General features: G+C 43.5%; 1 pseudogene; it reads left to right on the top strand.

Moving 5' to 3' along the window:
- The first annotated feature begins 14,233 nt into the window (after positions 1-14,233).
- LOC148134921 (uncharacterized) overlaps positions 14,234-21,719 on the top strand; it is a 45,170-nt pseudogene continuing 37,684 nt past the window's right edge.

Genomic DNA, 21,719 nt, shown 5'->3' with positions numbered 1-21,719 from the left:
ACTCACGCAATCCATCGCCGATGGTGGAATTGAGACAGGTCCCTGGCGTTGTGAGGTAGCAGTGCTAATCACTCTGCCCCCTGCGTTGACGACCTTCAGCATCTGCAGTATATCCTCTCTTGTGCCACACAGGACTCGGCTTTGGAGTGGACCTCACACCCTCTCCCATTCTAATCAGGCCTCTGATCATTCACTCTCTCGAGGTAAGGGCGAGCCTGTTGATAGTCCCGGTTAAATCGATGAGTTCTAATGAAATCTCGCTTTGATTGCTTTCTGTTTCCCCATGTAACCGAATGCTTTTCACGGTTTTCCGGGCTGAACCAGAATCTCGTATGATACAAATGCAGACAGCTTAGCATCATGTAATACCGTTAAAATAATGCGGCATTCCCATCGGAGTCACTGAGCAGGGAACATTTCAGGTTAGATTCTGAGCAGCAAAAGAACAGTGAATTCGCATCAGCATCAAAACAAAGGTAAGTGACAAATGTTGATTGTCACGGTGTTTCCTGGACTCCTTCAGACGCCCTTTCTACCCTGCCAACGTACAAAAGAGGAGAGTTTTACAAAGTGGTTAGCATCTTACCAGGAGAGAAGCAGAAGAGAACGAGGAATAGCAAGACAGTCATCGCTGTTTTCTGACTTTCGAACTCACATGCAGTCCTGTTGTTATACATCAGGAAATCACCCTGAGCTCAGGTTTTATGGTGGAATGACAGAATCGTGAGCACAGCAAAACATGTAAGGTAGCCAATAGGAGCCCCTTCTTGTGACCAAGACATCCATCCCTTTCTCCGACAGATTGATCACTGTTTGTCCGGTGTGAGAACATATTGCCACGTTTCCCTTACTGCTTGGAAATTAAACATCAACGCGATGACAGCGCCACAAGAGTTAGTGAATTGCACCCTTCTGAATGGTGACGATTTCTCAGTTTGTCTGATTGTTACTGGTTTTTGCTTTCCTGGAAGGGTCCTGCTTAACAATTCGGGCCAGTGTTTTGAATGGGGGGGGGGGTGGGGGGTGAATCCCACTCAATGATTCCATCCCGAATGCATACTTTGCTACAGATGCTCAGTTCTCTCACACCTTGAAGAAAGGAATCCCCGTTGGAGCATGGAGGTAAATAGGTCCACACTCTGATAGAAAATGTTTGTCTTTATTTCCCATTGGACAGTAACATTCAAGGGGGCAGCGCTACATACCCTCTGATTCACAAAACCTTAAAGTACAAACCGCAGAGTTGAAATGAGAACAAATAAACAGAAAGAGGTGATATAGAGAGCATGCTGGTGTACCCAGAAAAACAACTATCGGATTGCAGTGCTATGCTTGCGCGACACGAACAGGGGAATCATCTTCCAGGCAAGATTATACACAGATGGCCGATATAAATACTCGAAGAGAGGTAGATAGAATCAGAATTATCGTTTAGATATTGTGTGAATTTCATGCAGGGGAGTACTCAGTGCCAAAAAAAAAATCAGTCAACAGTGCTATACAGAAGTTCACTCGCGGATTTGAAGACAGGGAGGTGACTGACTCCGAGAACTGACTGTTCCTGCCATGGGTGACTGGCACTGACTTTTGTTTGGAAAGCTGGCATGTTGAAGGAAACACCATGTACCCAAACATGGGGAAGGATTCGATCAGATGGAGAGCGAAAATAATTCTGCTCTGAAGGAGAAACCCCCTGCACAATTTGGTACTTCTCTCTCAAAGTTTCCAAACTTTCCCCAGCCATTTACCAATTCTAAACTCAGAAGTAAGAAATGCCTGATCAGTGATAGGCCTAATTCGTGTTGGGTACTCTATTTGATGATTGAATTAGATTTGCTAAGTTCACCAGACAGTTTTACGTATTGACAACACACTAAAACCAATGAAAGTGAAATGCTTTCTATTTGCAAACAGCGAAGATGTTCTGAAGAAAAATCGAAATGTTCTGAAGAAAAATATCTTCCTCTTTCAAACATCCTCCCTCCCCATCCCCGGCAAGGTTGATGCCTCGTTTGCTCAGTTTGTTTTTTCCATTGTTGCTCGTTTACCCGTACCATAGACTGAGTCCATTTCCGGAACAGAATATCGAACTGCAATGAAGTTGATGTTTGGTCTGATAATCTCAAAACATGACAACCGAATTAGCAGTAAGGAATGCACTTTGCCTTTTGAAATCGCAGCTCTGTAAGTCGCAGATGTCCAACACAAAGGGACAAGCTGGCTACAAATTTTGTGTTCAGACAAATGATGGCGGGAAACTCAGGAAAGCTCCAACGAGCTCCAATTATTCTTGAACAAAGAGAAGAGCAAATCAAGCATTACCAACAACATGCCCAGTAGGAACCTTATTCTGTTTCTTTCACTTTCTGTTAACCCAGGGGAATTGTCAGCCTGTGGGTCTCACTGTCAAAGAAAGTTATTGAATTTGAAACTTTCCACATTGTTGTGTAGATACAATACATAGACATAGAAGATAAACAGAGAGGGTGGTTAAAAGGGGATGGGCTTATCAGCATGAACGTCACGAATGGCGGAACAGGTTCGAGAGGCTGAATGATAGAAGGAGCTTAATTTGCATCAATGAAATGTGTAGTATTTTGGTAAAACAACTGAGGGCAGGACTTATACAACTAAAAATAGGGCACTGGGCAATGTTATAGAACAGAGATATAAGGGGTAAGGGTGCATAATTCTTCCTGGAGAAACGTGCGAATTACCGGTCAGTCTCCCTTGGCGAGGTATGATTGAGGTCGAGAGGGTTCCGAAGAAATTTTCGAGGAGGTTGCTGGAAATGAAATGTTTGACTAATAAAGAGAGCCCGGAATCTTTTTCACTTGAGACTGGGAAGTAGAGGGGTGACCTTTTGTAGTTTTAATAACCTTTAGACGCACTAATAAGATAAATGGAATACAACCTTTCCTCACAGTGGGTGATTAGAATTAAAAGAGTTTATTTTTAAAATTTGATTAGAGCTAAGCTTCAGGAAAAACCTGAGGTGTATTCTTCTTAAACAGTAAGAGGTTTATGTTTGAGGTGAACTTCTAAACGAATTCATGGATATGGGTGCAGCTACAAAGATTAGAAGACATTTGGATTGGAGCATGAACAGAGTTTCGGCAGATTCTGTGCAGGAGGAGGCGGGTGGGAATAAATTAGTTTGAGATTATGGTTGTAATTGAATGGTTGTACTCAAGCGTCTGTTTCTGTGCTGTATGACTCTACGCCAAAAATAGTTTTTGAGAGGACATTGAAAGAAAAGACAAAAAGAAAGCCTTGGTCTGAATTGACGTTTTCACGCTGGGGTGTCGCTTTGTTTCATTTGACTGTTGGTAGAGTTGTGTTGAAGAGAAAGTGGCAATATACACTTCTTTAGCATTGTTTTGGATACTGTTGCGGGGACGACTTATCAGAGGTAATCCATTGTGGTACGGTTCTCTGGCACAGAGTCTGTCCATATTGGTCAGAAAGTAAGGGGTGTGGGGGAGATGAGCAGAGCATTGGTCACTGGGGACTCCATAGCTGGGGGACAGATAGAACATTCTTAGAAAAGAGAGTGTCTTCAGGTGGATGTGTTTCCTGCCAGGTGCCGCGGTTCGGGATGTCTCAGATCATGTTTTTGGAAACCTTAACGGTGAGGGAGTAATTCAAAATCTTGTTCCACATAGTCACCGCCGACTTAGGTTGGAAAAGGGATGGTGATTTAAGGCAGAGATTCAGGGAGCTAATGTGAAAGTTAAAACTAAAACAAAGAGAGTTGCTTTCTCAGGTTTGAAACCCGTGTCACGTGCTAGCAAGGCGAGGCAGACAGACAAGGGAGAGAGACGAGGTAAATGCGTGGCTGCAGGGATTGTGGATGAAGGAAGGATTCGGATACTTGAATATTTACGTCTCATTCTAGGTTAGGTAGATCCAGTGAAAACGGCATTGTTTGCACCGGAAGCAGGGGTAACCAATATGCTGGGGGAAGCGGGTGGCATTTGCGAATGCTCTTTGGAAAGGTTGAAACTCATTCAGCAGGGCGATGGGAAGCTGAATTGTAGCTCCAGTGTACAGGAGATCGAGGAAAATGATTTCATAAATATGGTTACAAAGTCACATGAATTTCACGGGCTGGAGGAAGGTGGTATGAAATGTGTCAATTTCAACACCAGGAGCATCGACAAAAAGGCGGAGAACCAGCAGCATGGGTTTTTGATATTGTGGCCATTTCAAACATGTGGATTGAACAGGGAGAGGAATGAATGTTGCAGGCGCCGAGTGCAATGGCAAAATGAGTGAGAAATGCTGTCGTGATCCAATTGCACCGAATAGGAGAAGGAACTTCCAAGCTTCTGTCTCAAAAAGTAGGAGAATATGAGACAAAACCAATATTTTGATTAAGGATGTCTCAAAACGGCATCATGATATTCCGATGGAATGAAGGATGGGTGGAGAGCCAATATTCAATGGTCGTGCAGCAAATTGTGACCAGCAATGTGGGTGCAAAGCAGATATACGAGGCGAAAGAGGCGGCGTGAAAGTGAGAAAGTGCGGAGTTGGTGCGTTTCAGATTCCTCGCACCAGTTGTGGCGGAGGTGGGACCTGTCCAGACTGGGGTCGGCACAGCTGGGCAAGGCCTGAGAACCTTGAAGTGGGGGGCGGTGGCTTATTCACTCAGGCATATACAATTACTGTTCAGTTAAAATGGTAGGTTGGGGTTGTTTTTGGAACCTTTTTACGTTGGCCCTGAGAAAAGAGAAAGGACAGGAACTCGGAGAAAGCTGGTCATTTCACTTTATAAAATGCTGGGACCAGCTCTGAGGAGTTCCGACTTGCAATTGTTTTGTTTCAATGTGGACTGTGATGAGCAATGCCGATTGAAAATGTGAGTGCAGCAGCTCTCTGCTGTTTAGTCAGAGTTTGGCTCTTGACCTGGAGGGAATGAGGCCGTGACATTCGGTCTCTGTCTAGTTGGAGTTCAAAAGATGGGAAACATTGCCTCCGAATTTGTTCTTGAGTGAGGCTGTTTGGTGGAGCAGTGCAGCTTGCCTCAGCTGTTGTGGTTTGGATACGCCTGTTGACATTCACACTGTGACGGCACTCAGCGTGAGTAGCCTCGCAAGCCACTGTAGGAATGAACCTCTCTCACTCAACGGTGAGTCGTTCATAGGAGGAACAACAACTTGAAGATGGTGTGAAACAGAATCGTTGACTGATGTTTCGAAGACCCATATTCATTTGCGAAGTGTTATGTTGAGAAAAGTGTACTTAGCATGTGAATTACATCTCTGAACATCAATGAGCTCCAGAGGACAAGGGAACTACTTTTTAAGCGAAATATCCCTACGTGAATTCACATTGGTATCGATTAGATCAAATTCCATCAGAACACTACACCCCCCACCCCCGCCTCCCAAACCTACCTGTTCGGAAATCTGCCATTTTGTTCTCGATGTGGAACGGGCAAACGTGTGCTCATCCTAACAAGTGTTACTGTATTGACAATGTCTGTTCAAGAGCAGAAATAAAAAGCAAACTTTAAAAGGACAGAGCCTCGTCCAACCTCAGAATGACTTTGGAATCACCAACCCTTTTTCAGAAACAGTAACGTAGCCTTTTAGACATCCTTTGCCAAAATGATTTTGCCAGAATGGTGCTGAAATTTCTGCTTCCGAAATAATGGTTAAACAGCATTGAGCATCTTAATCTTTTTTTTTGTTGTTGTTGCATTAAATTAAAACACCAAAAGTGGGTGGAGTCAGGCTCACCAAGATCCAGGGCTTTAGTTTTACCTTCAGTTTAAGTTGGGGTGGTATTTGGAGAGAGATTGAAGCTGATAGGCACAGATCTGTCCCCTCTCCGAAAAAAACTTGCCTAATCTATCTGCTGCGAGAGCGTTACTTTTTTTTCCGGTTTGCTTTTCTCCATACCTGGAGGTAGCAGATGTTTATAAAAAGATCAGTGTTTGTGAGAACCCAAAAACAGACAATGTCGGAAAAACACAGAAGGATTGGCAGCATCTCCAGAGTGAAAACAAGGTTAATGTTTTTTTGTGAATTTGCAACTGTGAACAGTTGATGATTAATCATTGCATTCGTTTGTTTAGCCTTTAAATGAAATTAAAGTGATGCCAATTCTGTGTTGTGTTCTGTCTGTTAACTGTTTTCAAGAGAGAAATTGCACTTTTCGTGTGTGTTATCTCAATAAAAGTTAGGATCTGGGCTATGTTCCCGATCTGTTTTGCAGAGATTTGGTCCAGTTCTGAACATTTGCCGCAGCTTTAACTGGACGACAATCCTGATTTTGCAATTTAACTAAACATGCATGAGACACAAGGTTCATAATCTGAATTAGAAACTGCAGAAAGAGAATGGAATCGGTCTGGCTCCGTGAGTGAGTTCTCTACATATGACAAATAAAACAGTAACATTTTTAAATGAATTTTCTTTAAATGTTGTGTCCGCTCCGTCAAATATACAAAAAAAAACCCATAAACTGCTCGAGAAACCCGTCAAGTCTGGCAGCATCTGTGTAGAAAGCAGAGGTCAGTTTCGAGTCCAGGGACTCTTCATCAGAACTCTCAGTGAAACAAATGGAGACCATGAAGCTTCCCTTTCATTGTTGATGGATCGCTCCTGAATGAACTCTGCTATGTACGTTTTGATTGGGACAGTTTTGACTTTTTTTTTTATCTTTTTTCATTTCTTGACTAATTTAAAACATGGTTTTGAAAACTGTATCAAAGCCGCTGACAAAACGTGTTTGCTCGAGGAAATGGAACTACAAATAATGATGAGATGTGCATCAATGTCAGTGAGAATTTATTCGATGTCGATTTCAAGGCCAATTTAAATGGAGGGCCTTGCTAAACTATCGCTTCCCGACCAAATAAAGCAGATGCATAAACAAGAAATGGAATATGCATTAACATTTAAGGTAGAACACATTTATTCCCCCATTCCAGCAGCAGTTGTGATCCCAGTAAGTCCCCTTCTAAGTTGCTGATACCGAACGTCGGTGTGAGCTCTGTTGCTGTTCTTAATAGCAGTTCTCACTGAGTTTATCTTACACCTGCTTGATGTGCCTAAGAATTGACCAAAGGCTGTTACTCTGTTCACTGTTTTTTTTCTTCAAACAACATTGCATTTTATCTGCAACGTATTTGATTTGTTAATTTCCAACATTCAGAGTAATAGTTTAATGAAAAGAGGAATATTATTATTTCAGAAATGTGACAATTTTTCATGCTCTCGGGGGATGTCTGATACATCAGAATTCTGTGTTTATTTTATAAAAAGGAATCCTGCGGGCAAAGTTAGTTTGTTGTTAACCAATGAGGTGAATGATTAGCAGAGATATTCAGAAATACTCAGGAATTTAGAGATAACCATAAAAGTGTATCAGTAATGAAATTATCGCATCGCAAAGCAGGCTGTATGGACTAAGTATGCAACTCATTTTTTTTTATTGGTATGTTTCACGTGTTAATGAAGTGTTGTTTTCCTTGTGTGTTGGTGTTACGAAAAAGCTTCTGGCCAAGACACAGGGATCAGAGAATCTCCAATTGTTACTACCTTTAATTTGTGAGTCTCACGATCAGAATTAGAATAATTGAATACCCTCATGTGGAAGAAAGCGATTTAGCCCAGCGAGTCCACACCATTCCTGCAAAGTGTATCCAATCTCGCTACACAAACCATGTCGCCCTGCATTTCCCATGGCGAACACATCTACACTGCACATCTTGGATATTACGGGGAATTTAGCATGTCTAAGCCACCTTCTATGCATATCTTCGTACTTTTGGTGGACATCAGACCACCCATAAGAAACCCATGTAGGCAGGGAAGAATATGCAAGCTCCATATGGAGCATGAGAATGAAATTGAACCGAAATATCTGGCAAGTGAAGCCGCTGTGTTAACCACTGAATCACTGTGCCGCAAAAAAAATAGTGCAAATATTTTCAGTAAGTAAAATGTCTTCTCTCGTCCCAATATTACACAGACGAAGCTGGAAATCGTCTCACCCTACTCTATGCCTTCATTTTTCTAAGATTTTACTATCAGTCTGGTGTTGTATAATATTGTGCATAACTGAGCTGAAAACAGATTTGCAGAAGGCATGAAATACGGGCAAACAACAATCAGATTTTTTTAAGCTCGGAAGAGAATAACATCGAAAACATGCAGGGACAGACATTGATCGGAAATAAGAAAGAGGAGGTGTGGATATTGAGTAAGCATGATCGGTAAAAGATTAGGAGTGATCAGAGAATGAAACGGTCACACAGACAAAGTGGAGAAATACACAGGAGGAGGCAACTGCAAGTTTGAGAGGAAACTGTGCATTGCAGAGTTGAGATGGAGATGTAAAATCGCAAATGGGAGTGTCTGAGAAAGAGTGACAGCGAGGGATGGAGAATAAATTAGAGGTACATGAAAAGATGAAAAGGTATTGAGATGGATGGGAGAAGCTGAGAAAGTAATAACCAATGCATAGTAATTCATGGGAGAATCTGTGTTTTGTTTCCTGTTAGAATATCGTCTTATTGAGTTGGTATTTCAAATTGGCCTCACTTGCTGCAACCTTTTTTTTATTTCCTTTCAGTATGTCAATTTCTTCCATCAATGTGTTACGATTCAGAAGTTTAAACTGCATTTGTGACCAAAGTAGGAGAGTTCTTCATAACTCAGAATTTTGAAACTGAGCAAAAAAAAAATTGTTCAAACAGAAAACGAGAAAACACCAGTCTGATGGGCTGGAATATAAGTTCATTCCATCGCAATCGGACGTGTGCAATTATTAACCTTGTTTTGTACCCTTAGGTTGCTTGGTCACTAACGTCAAAAGGCGTCAGAAAATAATGATTCATAGATCTCTTTAACCATTTACTAGAAGTTCTCTTGAAGGAAACACTGCTGCAATATAGCCCTTTACAGATTCCCCGGATTGGAAACAGACTATTGGCACAAAATGTCCACACCGACCCACCAAAGAATAGCCCACCCAGAACCATTTACCTACTCTGTTACTCTATGTTTACCACTGAACTTTGCAACTTGCCTGCACATCCCTGAACACTATGGCCAATTCAGCTTACATGAACATCTTTGGATTATGGGGGGAAAAGCAAGCATGCAAGAAGAACATTTCTTTCTCTTCTTTTTCAAACATGGAATCCCGACACTGTGGAAAAAGGCCACTTGGCCCAATAAGTCCTTCCTGACCCTTCGAAGAGTATCCAATTACACTGCACTAATCCACCTAAGTTACACACTCTTGAACACGATGGACAACTCACCTGACGTGCATGTCTTTGGAATTTATAAGGTGAGGCACTCAAACATGGCGAGAACGTGCGAACTCCATACAGAGTGTCGCCCTCGGCCAGAACTGAACCTGGTTCCTTAAAGCTGTGAAACAGCAGTGCTAACCTCTGAGCCACCGCGCCACTGAGCTTTCTTTGCATTAACTTGTAAGCGCACGTGGTGGAAGTGTGGTAGCGCCATTGATACCGATATTAATTCAAATCCATTCATATCACGCTCAATCTGAATTTAATGAAAGACAAAGTCGTGTAATGGCAGATTTTCTCCTTGTTTCCTTTATTGGAGGACATCGGTTGGCCGACTTGAGACTCCAGAAGAGACAAAAAGGACGCGAACTGCAGATGCTGAAATCCAAGATAGACAAGCAGGAGGCTGGAAGAAGAAAGCAAGCCAGGCAGCATCAGCCGATGGAGAACTCAAGTTTTCAGGTGTAACACTCCTTCAGACCTGGGTCTCGATGTATGTACACCTGCAGATCAAGGAGAGTAGTCGGAGTCAGGGGCGGTGTGACGTGTTCAAGACAGGTGAAAACAAGTGGAGGGCACAACGTGGTTGTTCGTTGGCTAACTATGCAATTGTTTAGTCTCTGCAAGAAATTGTTGATTAGAGGAATGGAAGGGAGGGGGAGAGGCCTCGGAGTGGTGTTGGCGGATGGGAATTGAAGCATCTTGAAAGTATAAAACTAACAGTCTCCTGCCTGTCATCACACAGGCAGAAAATGAGGTGACGTTTCCCACAATATGTGCTCTGATTCGCTGTGGCAAAGGATGAGCGAAGGATGGTCATATTAGTAAAGGAGTGGAAAGGGGAATTACAACGGAGAGTGACTGGGAGATCAGGTTGGACCCTGCACACCAGGCTCAGCGAAATGTGGCCTCACTTATCGTTCGGTCTCAGCGATGGAGCGGGATCACTTGATACGAAAAACTACTTTGGAGACGGGGAAGGTGAACAGCTTTCTTAAGGGGAAGGACATTTTAGGGGCTGGGATGGAAGTGAGGGAGTGGTGGTGCCAATAGATTTTGATAGTCTTACAGTTGTAGGGGAGGGTGACTTGGGCTTCAGGGGTGTTTGCGGGGCAAGTGGTGTAAAAGAATGTGGAACGGAATGGCACTTCGGTTTGCAGGGAAGGGTGGGGAGAGCAAAATATACTTCGTGGTGGGGTCTAATTAGAATTGGCAGAAATGCTTGTGAATGATAGGTTGGATGTGGAGCCTGGTCGGGTGGGACATGAGGACAAGAGTGAATCTTTTTCATGGCGTTTAATGGGGAATTTAGAGCAGTGAATTGGAGAATGGAGGAGCTGTGCTCTGGGCCTGTCTGAAAGATCAAAGGGGTGAATAACAAGTTGATCAAAATATGTGGACTTCTGTAATGATTGCAAGTAGAATATCTCTTCATACAAGCAGATGCCGTGTGGTCTGAGGAATTGGGATAATTGTATGGACCTCTTGCATGTTATTAACAGGGAAGAGGTGTTGCCCACGTAGAGATGAGAGTCTGTGGGTTGACAGTAATCATCCGTTTGGGACTGTACCCGAGATCAAAATAGAGATGTCAAGACACGGCGGGGTTGTTTCCGAGATGGACCAAATGTGACTACAGCAATGGACCTCATTGTAAACTGTCTGGAAGCAATTGTGGGGAACTAATAAAATCTGATGCGGCGTGATTTTCCATGCATGAACTATTAATAAAATACTTGCATTCCTGCTTCAATGATTCTGAACGACTGGCTTCTATCAAACTATTTTCACTGCAGTTTCATAACCCATGCTTTCTTTAGAAATCCAATGTTCGGTTCAAACCTCTTAGAATGTCTTAATTCAAGTTTTTTTCACTCCCCACGCTTCCTGCCTTTGTAGACCACAGTCTCTCGTTCTACTTAACATGTCAAAAGGAATCAATTGCCATCAGTCTTGCCCAGCTTTTAAACTGGCGCCAGATCTGAACTTGTACTGCTGGATACCATGACTGAGAAAACATTCTGTCAGTCACATACCTCACTGCATTTTACTTCAGCCATTCAAATAGATCTCTTGCATTTTAAACAATGACGGTACTGAGTAAATACATGTTACACAATATTTTTATCAAAGAAAAATTGACAGAAATAGTGACCAAAATATCATTCTTCATCATAGACGGGGCGGAAAACGATTAAAATTTCAACCTAGACAATGTTGTTGCATCTTTGCCTCAGCATGTGATCAGAAAGTTCCAATTATGTTTCTACCTGTTTCAATATTCCTCATTTTAAGCATTATCCTGCACGCTGAAAGTGTTCTTTGATGCTGTCGGATACCCTGATGGATAAAACATTTCCTCCTTTTCTGACTTTGCTGCATACTGTTTCAGCTGTCGAAACAGAGCTCGTGCATTTCTTTCTCAATTCCGGATTGAGTAAATAAATGAAAATTTAGCTTTCTTTTACCAAAGGAAATTGACCGCAAATACGAACCAAATTTTCCTCATTGAAGGTGCAGAAAACGAGCAAGATTTCAAACTGGGCATGTTCATTCTGTCTTTGTGATCGTTTCTAATCAGAAAGTTCTGTCATTATTTTCCTGTGACTTTCAACGAAACTCAGTAGATTTTCCATCCTGTAACTCGCGGCAACTGTTCTTTGTTTAAATGCATCTTTCACTATATCCTGGTCGTTTTCGTGCACCTTATACTGAGGTGGATAGCTGCAATTTATTTCCGAGATTCATTCCTATTCATAACACCTGCTTATTCTCTCATGACCAGGTTGAGGTTTGCAGCCACGTTGTTTCTCTCTGGCTCACTGTGACTGCCACCTTTGATCGATTTGTGGCCATTTGATGTGAGAAGCTTGAAAACAATCTACTGCACTGAAAAAAAAAACGACTGACGTTAGAACATAGAACATAAAAGATTACAGCGCAGTACAGGTACTTCAGCCCGCGATGTTGAGCGACCCGTGAAACCAATCTGATGCCCATCGAACCGACACTGTTCCATTTGCATCCATATGTCAACAAATGACCATTTAAATACCCGGAAAACTGACGAGTCTACTACTGCTGCAGGTAGGCCGCGAGCGCTACAACTACTCTCTGTGGGAAGTAACTACCTCTGGCATCTGCCCTGTGTCAATTTCCTGTCAATTTAAAGCTATGTCTCCACGTGCTGACCATCACCATCCGAAGAAAACAAAGGTCTGACTGCCTACCCCATCTCCCCCACTGATATTTTACATATCTCAGTTAAATCACCTCTCCACCTTCTTTTCTCGAAGGAAAACAGCCTCAAGTCGCTCATACTTTCCTCACCATATCTTCCTCCATGCCAGGCAACATCCGATTAAATCTCCTCTGAACCCATTCCAAAGCTTCCACATCTTTCCTCTAATACAGCAACCAGAAGTGTACGCCAAACGCAAAGTGCGACTGCACCAGAGTTTTGCACAGCTGCAGCATGATCTCATGGCTCTGAAACTCAATTCCTCCACCCAAAAAGCTAATTCACCGTATGCTTTCTCAACAAGAACATCAACGGTGGCGGTAACTTAGAGCGATCTATGTGTACCCAGGTACGCTGAGATCTCTCTGTCAATCTACACTGTCAAGGCCAAGTATCCTGCATTCTATTTACTCCTTCCGAAGTGACACAGGTCATACTTTTCTGAATTAACCTCCATTTGCCAACTTTCAGCCCAGCTCTTCAGCTTATGTGTGCCCCTCTGTATCCTACAACATTCCTCGGCACGACCCACAACGCTCCCAACCTTAGTGTCATTCACACATTTACTAACTCATCATTCTGCGAACTCATTCATGTCATTTGTAAAAATGACAAACAGCAGTGGCACCAACACAGATTATAGAGGTACACGACTGATAACCGACTCCAGAATGAAGATTTACAATGAACCACCACTCCTTGTCTTCTTTCAGCTAGCCAATTTCTGATCCAAACATCTAAAGCACCCCAATCCCTTTCCTCTGTATTTTCTGGAATAGCCTACCGTGGGGAATCTTAACAAACGGCTCACTGAAATCCAAAAACACCACATCAACCATTTTACCCGCATCTGCGTGTTTGCTCTCCTTCACAAAGAACTTAACAAAGCTTGTGAGGAACGACCTACTCTACTCAAAATCGTGCTGACAATCTCTAATCAATGTATTTCTTTATTGATAATTGGAAATCCTATCTCTTATAATCTTTTCCAACATTATACCAACAACCGAAGAATGGGTCACATTTCTATAATTTCCAGAGTGGTGTCCGCTCCCCTTCTTGTTTTCTGTCCTCCAGTCTTCCGTCACTTTTCCTGTAGACAATGGCGACATTGTTCTAACAAATGTGAACGTACTGAGCTGCTTGGAAACTTTTTTTTTCTGGCGCTTTACACAAGAAGATCGATTTATGATTGGCAGTGTTCCCTGGTAATTAGTTTGAATCTCATCTTTGTTGATTGACCATAATTGTCAAGTCTGATTTCATATTAACTTCCTTTCTCCCGTTCTTTCTTGTTTTGCTGTTCAATATTCTGACAGTCAGATGCATTGCAGAGTACGACATGGGCGCCAGCGCTGAAGCTTTGCAGAGAATAAGAATGGCCAAGAGGCTTAGAAGCGAAGGAGATTGATTATTCTACACTTTTGACACTTTCGTTATTTTATTGGCGACTCCGCTTGTTTATAATATGTATTTGTGAACTGCAAATATTGAATTTCATATCTCTGGCTCAGATCTCCACCTCGTAAGAAAACGTTCTTCTGCCATGATATAGCTCCTCAGTATATATGCCAAAACTTTCATTTACACTGCAACACAGCAACAATTCAGAAATAAGCTCAATAACGGTTTAAAATACCGACTCGAGTGCATTGTGAAATTAGTTATAGCTTGAGCCTCTTTATAGTGACAGTAGACTTGTTTTTGGCGCAAATATGCCGACGGGAACACTGAAACAATGTCCAAGGCAGAATAAGCCTCTCGGGAAGAGTAAGAGAGTACACATATCACCCCAGTCATTAATTGCTGCATTTTCTAATTGAGTGACAAGGATGATTTCGTAAATACCTTTCACTGACAAGTTGTCAGTTGAAACCTGCAGAGTGGTCCCACTACTGTATGTGTGGTATATTTGTGTTATTGATGTTTTTTACTGATACGAATAATATGAATAATTAAACAATGATTTAAATATTCAGCTGTGTGCACAACAAGTCTGCATGCTATACTCATTTTCAACAAAACTATTTATTTTGTCGTTTCCTCTAACCCAACAACAATTACACATTTGAGGCTCGAGAAAAGTGGGATTCGTATGGTGATGTGTGAAAGAGGCTGATATTCTCGAAACGTTTAATGTGCTGGACATTTTGAAAAGCCTGAGAATGCATAAATCCCCTGGACCATCGTCGATATACCCAAAGATTCGAGGGGAAGTGAGGGAAGATATTGCTGTTTCGGCCATGATCTTTACTATCCACTGGAGTAGCACCAGGTGATTGACTTTGGCAAATGACTTGTTCCAGAATGGGAATAGGAATACCGCTGGGAATTACAAGCAAGTCAGTCTTACATCGTTGGTGGGCATACGATTGAAGAGGATTCTGAGGGGCAGGATTTATGGTTGTTCGTAAAAGCCTGGTTGGTGTCGAAATAGTCCCTATCCCTTTGTGATTCGAAAGGATTAACGTTGGAAAGGCGCAGCAGATCAGTCAGCATCCGAGGAGCAGTGAATTCGACTTTTCAGGCATAATTCCTTCATCAAGATTGTGGCACGGAAGGGTGATGACAGATCAATTGAAGGAAGTGGGGTGAAGGTGAAGGTAACAGGGAGGGTAATGGGTAGGTGTAGCCGGGGGTGATAGGGAAAGATCGGAGCAGACGTTGGCACACATAGACGGGAAGGAATAGGAGCAGGTGCAACAGGTCAAGAGGCCTGTGCCATGTTGAAGGGTTGGATCTGGGATGAGTTGGGGTAGGCGGTGAGGAAACTGCGACTTCGGCGTTGATGCGGTGTCATTCGAGGTTTCGAGGTCGATGATAAGGAGTTCTTCCTCCAAGCATCGTTGGCAAGTATTTGGCAAAGAAGGATGACCAGAATTGCGTGTGCTTTGCGCTGTGGGAGGGGGAGATGATGTGATCTTCCACAAAGCGGTGGGGTTGTTTATTGCTTGCGTTCCAGAGATGTTCTCTGAAGCATTCCGCGAATTCGAGCATATCAGCCTCTTTCACTCCCCTCCATACAGTATCCCGCTTTTCACGAGCTTCAATTGTAGTTATCCCAAAAGAGAAGACAACATATCGATATCAACGGGCACAGCATATGAGGTATTTCCATGTGCTGGAAAAGCTTTGCTGCATGTGGAAGTATCCTTTAGGGCCTTGGATAGAGGTGAGGGTGGCAGGTTTGGCCGCAGGAGTTATATCTCTTGCAGTGACAAGGGGAGGTGCCGGGGGTGGAGTGCGGCATTGTGTGATGTGTGGACCAGACGAGGGTGTCACAGTGGGAATAGTCTCTGTGGAATGCTGGAGGGGTGGGGAGAGAAGTTATACCTCTGCTGCTGGGGTTTGACTGTTGGTGGCGGAAATCACGTAGGTTGATGCTCTTTATCGATGGATTGGTGGTATGGAGGGCGAGGACCAGTGGGGTTCTATTCTTATTCTGTTTGAAGGGGTGTGTTTCAAGGACGAGGGTAGGGAAGGCTGGAGGACAATGATGACTTCTTGGGAAGGGGAAATTTCTCTCCTTGAAATAGGAGGCCATTTGAGATGTTCTGGCGTGGAAGTGCCGCACGTGGGAGCAAAAACGACCGGAGCAGAGGATTTAGGATTAAGGCAAAGCGTTTCACAGGAGGGGGTGTGGGAGGATGCGTAATCCAGGTAGCTGCGGGAGTGGGTAGGATTGAATTTGTTGTCAGTGTTGAGTCAATTGCCGGAAATAAAGTTGAAAGTTCCAGGAAAGGGAGAGAGCTGTCTGTGAAGGTCCAGGTGAACTTGAGTTCAGGGTGGAAGGTGTTCGTGAAGTTGATCAAGCAGGCACCCACAGTGTCACCATTGTAACGGTGGAGGAAAAGTTGGGGATTGGTGCAACGTTAACTACTGAAGATGGATTGTTCCACATATCCGACGGACAGGCAGGCATGACAGGGCCCCACGCGCGTGGTCAAGGCTTCATGTTTGGTCTGAAGAAAATGGATGGATTCAAAGAAGACGTTGCTTAGCGTGAAGACAATTTTTGCCACTTGAATGATTGTGTCAGTAATGTGGAACTGGAAGGGTTGTTGGAAGAGGAAGAAACTGAGAGCTGGCATGGCTTCACCATGATGGATGTATCGGTGTTGGAAATGGATTTCCATGGTGAAGATGAGGCAATGACCGCTGTGGAAACGAAAGTCATGGAGGAGGGGGAGGGCGTTGGTAGTGACCAGAATGTATGTGAGGAGTTAATCAAGCAAAGTGGCACGGATGCTCTCAAGATTTGAAAATACAGTTTTGGTGTGACAGGAGCATGCGTAGACGCTGCTTCGACTGGGGAAGACATGATTTTGAATTTTGTTTAAGAGGTAGAACCAGTGTGTGGGATTTCGGGACAATGAGGTGGGAGGCTGTGGATGGGAGATGCCTGAGATGATAAGGTTGTGGATGTTCTGGGTTTGGTGATGAAAGGTGAGGAGGATCCCTGGGAATGCACCTTACATCAGCAGTATAGAGTTTTGACCGCCACACAAATACTGCGCTCCACCTTGTCTGCTGGTTTGATGGTGACTTTGGGTTTGGAGCAAAATGAATTGAGGAGGGCGCATTGTGAGCATGAGAGGTTGTCGTGTGTGAAGGAGTGGACAGATTGAGGTGGTCGATGTAATGGCAGCAGTTGAATGTGAAGCGGGCTGGACAGGTAACAGACCAACACAGGTTGACCAATGGATGGATTATATTAAAGGCAGGAGACAGAATCCTCAGAAGGAGGGAGAGAGTCCTGATGCCAACAGTAAGCATGGAGACAGAGGCAGCAGAAGAATAAAATGATGTTGGAACGCGTGTTGAATTCGTTAACTCAGCACCAAAGTGCAAGAAGGTCAGACATTCACTGAGGACTGAACGCTCATTCTCGGTAAGGTCGAGGTCTGGGGATGGTAAAGAAAACCTCGGCAAGGCTGCAGTTAAGAGCCTAGTGGAGCGGTGTAGTTGCGAGTGGGACAGAGACTGCTTTGGGAGTGGTTGTGGTCATGGTATTATTTGAGCCGCAATCAAAGGATGTTCTGTTAACTGTCGTGATCGGGGGCAGAGCTGGTGTACTCATTGGCATCCCCGGCGATTTAACTGACCTTACGTATGACGTTAGTGCTGTCTTTGGTGGCGGCTGTAGTGATTGACTTCAGTGGCCATGGGAATACTTCGGGCGGAAGTGACGTTGCGGGTAGACTTGGTGTGTTTTCGCCGGGGGTGGACCAACCCACCTAAAAAAAGTACATCACCGTTCCCACATTGTGATTGAATTTCTCTCCCAGAATCCCCTCCCGAGTGGAACTGTGGCTGCTCCAAAAGCACGTGAAAAGCAAAACTTCAAGTAGACAGCTCACAACCACCTTATTAAGGAGAGATTCGGGCGAGGGGAAAATCCTGCCCCAGCCCAGAAGAATGAGAGATTGCGTCCACAGACAATTATCAGAGTGTGTACCCCGTGAAATTGCGGCTTGAATACCGTCTGGCCATTGTTTGATAAGCGAGCTTTTCAACAGAGTTTGTTAATATTTGACTGTGCTCTTCCTATATTCTAAACTTTACTTTTAGGGGATTATACAGAATTTCACAGTCCCTTTATCAGTTCAATATCCTCTGCCTCCAGCAGTAACACGTTTCCCTCCCCTCTCTCGGAGTTCTCTCTGTCTCGTCTGAATTCATGCATTTCTGGTCCTGCACAGGCTCCACTATTCTGTGAGTCATTGTGAACATCATGTGACCAATCTCATTCTTGAATTTCTATTCCAAAACGTTCCCTATCCTGTCACACATATCTTTGTCCTTTTCAGGTTTGCAGCGTTGTCCAATGTCGAAGACTTGTCCACTTTGCTGCATCATTATTGCAGCAGCCTTGTGTTGTGTGAGTTTTAACTTTGTACACCCCAGTCCAACACCGCAACTCCAAATCATGACAACCTCGTGTATTGGATGAGTGCACGCTGAACAGCAGCGGACACCGGAAGCCTGAGTCAGTAAGGTAATATATTGGTGAGATTGCTTTACCCGAAGCACTATTCATGTCGTCGCTCCCTCCCATACTCCTCCTGTGATTAATAATAAATCTTCTGTGCGCCAGATTGGAAAACGTTATGAGTTTATCATTTTCAATTGTCTCTTTCGGAATTCAGGACAGTGGTAATGGCTGTTAGGGCATTTGATTGCTCCTTCTATAGATTGTGGGAGTTAAGGATCACGGGTCGCGTCCCCACTGACTTTAACGGCTGGAAGTGCACCCAACAAAAACTGCTTGGATACCAGATGAGGTGACTGGAGCTGGAGCGAGATGAACTTTTGAACATTCGGGAGGCTGAAAGGGTAATTGAGAGGAGTTACAGGGAGGTAGGCGCACCGCCGGTACAGACAAAAAAGGTACATGGTTTACAGTCAGGGGACAGAAAGGAAACAGGGAAACAAAGCATGAATCTCCTGTGAACGTTCCCCTCAGTAACAAGTATGCTGCTTTGGACACATTTGAGGGGACGATATACCAGTGGTAACATGCGATACATGTCTCCAGCAGAGAGTCTGTCTCTGTTGCTGAGAAGAGGAGGAGATCGTTGTCATTGTGGACTACATAATTAGGGGGACAGATAGGCGATAATTTGGGAACGAGAAAGAGTCACATTTTGTGTGATGCCTTCCACGTTCCAGGGTATGTGATTTCTCGGATCGTCTTTTCAGGTTACTTAAGGGGGAAGGGAAAGCAGCCGCAAGCCTTGATCCACACAAGCACTAAAGACATGTGTCGGAAATTGGCTGTGGATGTTATGCAAAAAATCCAGGTAGCTCGGGTGGAAGCTTGGAGCTAGATCAAGCAGAGCTGTTATCTCTGCTTTGCTATACATGCCACGTGCCATCGAGGCGACGAATAGACAGATTCCTAGAGTACGTGGTAGCAGGGACGCTGAAGGAGGGAAGGTTTTGTATACCTGGATAATTGGGGCTCAATCTGTGCTATGTGGTACCTCTACAAACGCGAAGGAATGCACCTGAACCAGCGGAATACCAAAAACCTCTGGGGGAAAATTTGTTCATCCGCTTCAGAAGAGATTACATGAATTCAGCACGGGGATGGTAAACTGAACTGCAGATCCATTGAACGAGAGGTTGAAAGTAGTAAGATCATAAATAAATTTTCAAGGTGGCAGGAGTGTATCAGCAATCGGGAAGTTGGTTTGAAGAATGTCTACTTCAACGCCAGGAGCATCTGGAAAAGAAAACCTGGTTGAACCTGCAGCATCGGTTGGAAACTGGGACTTCGAAATTGTGCCATTTTGGAACATGGATAGACCAAGTACAGGAACAGTTGTTGCAGGGTTTGGGGTGTTGATGTTAAAGAAAGTGCAGGAAAGGTGATAAAAGGTGAGGTGTGCATTGTTAGTCAAGAACAGTGTAACAGTGGCAGAACGGACGTTTGTTGAGAACTCATCTACTGATGTAATATGGTCTGAGGTTAGAAGCAGGAAATGATAGGTCAAAGCATTGTGAGTTTTCTATAGACTTTCGAAAAATTACATAGATTTTTTGGAAAGAATTGCAATGATGATTCCAGATAGGAGCAAAAGTAACATCGTGGTTGTTATGGGGTCTTAACTTTGCAAATGATGACTGGGAAACGCTATTCTTCGAGTCCAGCATTTATTTCAAAGTGTGCTGGAGGGTTTCCTGACATACGATGTAGATAGGCCGACAAAAGCAGAGTCCACATTGGATCATGTACTGGGTAATGAACCTAGCCACATGTTAGGTCTGGAGGTAGGTGCGTACTTTGATGATAGTGACCATAATTCGGTTACGTTTATGTCAGCGATTGAAACAGAAAGCTATATACCACAGGGCATGACTTACACTTGTAGGAAAGCCAATTACGATGCCATTAGGCAAGATCAAAGATGCAGTGGATGGGGAAGGAAACAGCAGTGTGTGGGCAAAATGTAAATGTGGAGCTTGTTCAACGAAGAGCTACTGCATGCCTTGATAAAGTCTGCACTTCTCATACAGTGAGGACGATTTCGAGCGAGGGAGCCGTGGTTTACCAAAGTCGTTGAATCTCATATCAAGAGGAAGAAAGTGGACGATGTAAAGATGAGACGTAAAGGCTCAGTTGTGGGGCTTGAGAGTTACGCGTTAGCCAGAAAGGACCGAAAGAAACAGCGAAGAGGAGCGAGAGGCAACATGAGAAGTGATTTGCAGGTAGAATCAATTAAAACTCTCAAGCTTTCGATAGGTATGTCAAAAATAAAAGAATGAGCAGAGTAAGATTAAGGCCAGTCAAGACAGTTTTGGCAAGTTGTGCACAGAGTGCGAGGAGCGAGGAGAGGAGCTAAATGAACATTTTTCGTTAGCATTAACGCAAGAAAAGTCAATGACTTCGAGGGAATACTGATATAGAGGCTGTCAGAAGACACAGGATTGTGTATTTTTGAATGCAAATGTACATGCAAAAATGTGTACATCTCGGTATGTATGTGTCTGTGTGCGTCAACATGTGCATAATGATATGCTTGTTTGCATATGTAGCATGAAGATGTGTAGGTTTTAGGGACGAAGCTGTTCCTTTAACAAGATTACGTTATCCTTCGCAGAGAGGTTGGAAAAACACATGTTGGAATGTCTGAGTTTGTAAGGTTTTAGAGCCAACTTGTTTATAGATAATCGATATTGCGACAGCCAAAATGCTATCCAGATTAAAAAAAACAATTCTACAATGAGAAGTGAGTCGCTAGTTCTGCCAGACCAGCTTTTCTCTGGTCGTTTAGTATTAACAGTAGTGAAGAAAGGCTGCTGGAAGCAGGTCTTGACTCGTTCTCTCTCACTCTCTCTGACTTCAACCATGAAAAAACTTGATTTAATTTTACCTTTTATGCTAATTGCTGCTTATGGGGATTATTGCAAGTATTTTAGAACTGCAGCATTAAGTTGGTGGATCTGTTGGTTCATGGATAGAAGACGTTATTCGGTATTACTTTTTTGTTCTTGGTTTTTCATTCATTAATTTCGTAAATAATTTCAGTTTTGTTTAAACTGATTTGACAAACTGATTCTCCCCTGGAATACCTACTTCCCACCTGCTGAAAATAATTAGCAAAATAGGTTTCAGGCTACCTTCTTGAAATGTTTTGATGGGTCTGGCCAGATCCATGACAGATTTGCGGCTCTATTCGGAGTTTGCTCTGTTGT

Source organism: Chiloscyllium plagiosum, unplaced genomic scaffold, assembly GCF_037043375.1.
Source record: "Chiloscyllium plagiosum isolate Xiang-an unplaced genomic scaffold, Cpla_swu_hap1 HiC_scaffold_52, whole genome shotgun sequence".
In the NCBI taxonomy this organism is placed as follows: Eukaryota; Metazoa; Chordata; class Chondrichthyes; order Orectolobiformes; family Hemiscylliidae; genus Chiloscyllium; species Chiloscyllium plagiosum.
The sequence above is the reverse complement of the archived record's forward strand: the minus strand, read 5'-3'. Positions and strand labels throughout refer to the sequence as shown.